The sequence below is a fragment of the Lactuca virosa genome, chromosome 3, assembly GCF_052849685.1.
Source record: "Lactuca virosa cultivar CGN04683 chromosome 3, Lactuca_virosa_CGN04683_v6, whole genome shotgun sequence".
Taxonomy (NCBI): Eukaryota; Viridiplantae; Streptophyta; class Magnoliopsida; order Asterales; family Asteraceae; genus Lactuca; species Lactuca virosa.
Window position 1 is genome coordinate 96,204,496 of NC_136428.1, and position 2,615 is coordinate 96,207,110.

Here is a 2,615-nt window from a genome sequence, read left to right on the forward strand (position 1 = left end):
TGACAACAAAAGTATCGTATATGTACCGCTAATGCAGTCAACAAAAATGTTAAAGCCTAAGCCTCCCTCGCATAAAAGAAACCAAGTGTTAGTTACCAGCAGCTGCACACCTCAAATTTATACTTGAAGAAAAGTGTTGATCTTCCGTGTAATGCACACCCATTGTTGAATTGCAACATCCTTGGATTCAATATAAACATAATTGATATTTTTTGCCAGTGGTTGCAGATACTGTTCAACAACCAATGGGACCCATTTTTGTGTATATTTATAAATACAACATAAAAAATTAATTAGAACAATTATGAAACTACACAAGGTATAACAAAGAACAAAGAATGAACTGAAATTAAAGCTTCATAACACTTCAAAGGGAAACAGACTAACAAAAAACAATAATAGAGAAACAAAAAGGCTTAATCTCAACATAATGTGATCGTATACATAAACAAAGTGGAAAGATAAGTAAACCTAATTAAGGAAGTCGCTTACAGTTTTGATTGTCTCCACATGAGGTCCAGCCCATTTTCTAGCTTGTTCCTTTTTCTCTAACACCTGACACAATTACAAAATGAGAACTTACATATTTTCTCATAAAGACAAAAAGTAAACAATTCCACCAAGTATATCCTTTTGTTGCTAAATGACACATGCAACAATGTCCAATAAAATCCAGATATACAAAAGTTACCTTCCACGTAAATGACTCAAAAGCAGATTTTCCATGCTCTTTCCAGCGAATCTCAACAAAAGGCTGCAAGATAATATGCAGTCAAATCTGATTCCTTTAAAGACCCACTTGAAAACCATCCAATCGAGTTGAAATCCAAGGTGATAGACATGCAACAAAAACCTAAATACAGTTTTTGTAGACATCTGTATCTTATGTAGAAAGATAACCAAAACTATGAAAACCCACTTACAGTTTTGATTTTTTGCACATGAGGTTCAGCCCATTTTCCAACTTGTGCTTTTTTCTCCAACACCTGTCACAACAAATGATAATTTAAACCTCCTCTCTTGTATTAAATAAAATTTGAACAGAGTTACCAACGAATATAAGTATAACACCTTTTAGTAAATGGTATATGCAAAATTGTACGCCAAAAACACTATATTTACCTTCTGCCAAATTAATTGAAGAGCAGGTTTTCCATGCTCTTTCCAATGGCTTTCCACATAAGACTGTAAGATAGTAATGTATTCAAAACAAATATGGTGCAGAAAACGAGATCAAAATATATATGATTGATATTGGAAACACAATTAAGGAACATAATAAACATTTGAAAGAGCTAATAGCATTGTGTGATAATGGTTTTCTCAAGTTTAAATACCTCACTTTGCAATGAAGTTATGCAATCTTTCTCTCTTTGTGCAATGATCTCATCCGTTCTTTTTAGTTCTTGATTCCTCTTGTCAATAAATGATTCTGAAAAACAGCATATAGTTAATGTAAATACGCCAAGTTTTGTCATTATATGCTTCCACTACATAAGCCTTACACACTAACTTCGGGTGTCCACAAATCACACAATTGAAGTTTAAATAGAATACATCTTTAGAGACCAAGTTTTGTTATGCTTTTTCTTTGCAGGTTGAAGGTCATCTGGCCAATAGGCTGCTATTGATTATTCATACTATTTACCTTAAAACATACTAAGAAACAGTAACCCTAAGGTCGTCAATTGGTAAATGGTTAGAAAGGCGTACAAATTAGTATCTCCAAGATTCACTTGAGGTCAAATAAATCAATGAGTTAAAACACATATTCCAGGGAGATAAAAGAAGGTAACAATAACTTGAGTGGACAAATTGAACTACACCAATATAGAAACAGAAACAGTGTACTAGCTTGACAAAATTCAAATTTTGATAAAGTAAAGGGGTAAAGGAAGAGGACAAACCAAGTGCTTGGATCTTGGAGGTGAGTTTATCGACTTCGATTCGAAACGCCTCGCAATTGTCCGACCCAACTACAGCTTCTGTAATGGTACTATCGGCTTCAGTTAGAGTAAAAATTAGGGCAAAAAGAAGCGAAACATAGAGGATGACATGGAACTTCGAGGTTGCCATAGATGTAAAGCTAGCGACCGAAATCCAAAAAAAAACTCTGAAATCAGTGGCGTCCCTCAGCAAGGGACATAAAAAAAAAAAAAAAAGTCATTGCCTTTCGTTATTTTTATGCTTTAAAACCTTAAAACTTTATATTTTATTTTATTTATTAAAGTTAGTTTTATTTTGAAAAATAAATCATTTGATCGGGTTAACATTTTTTTTTACCGAAACAACACCAAGTTATAATTTATATCTCCTTAGTTTTACAAAGACTTCTTTATATGTAACATTTTATTTCTCAAGATTAACAAAAATTTAATAATAACTAAATAAAAACAAAAATAATTAATGAACAAAAATCAAAATAATAAATAACTGCCAATAACAATTTAGTAATGAACAAACAATGTGACATCCCCATTTTCACGGCCAGAAAAGACCGATTTTGTTTATGCTTGTTTGAAAATCAGAGTAACATTTTAAATAAAAGTGTTGCGGAATTTGTCCCAAAACAAAATATGATAAAGATTTATCAAAAGTATTTCCAAAGAAATGTA

The 2,615-nt window shown here is 32.1% G+C and overlaps 1 long non-coding RNA gene across 1 annotated transcript; it reads right to left on the reverse strand.

Moving 5' to 3' along the window:
- Positions 1 to 1,120: 1,120 nt before the first annotated feature.
- LOC145162496 (uncharacterized) lies at positions 1,121 to 2,117 on the reverse strand. The gene is made up of 3 exons (XR_013739143.1): positions 1,908 to 2,117; positions 1,338 to 1,432; positions 1,121 to 1,185 (listed from the first exon to the last, which is right to left on the reverse strand). It is a non-coding gene; the product is annotated as an uncharacterized LOC145162496 (long non-coding RNA).
- Between the last annotated feature and the right edge of the window lie 498 nt (positions 2,118 to 2,615).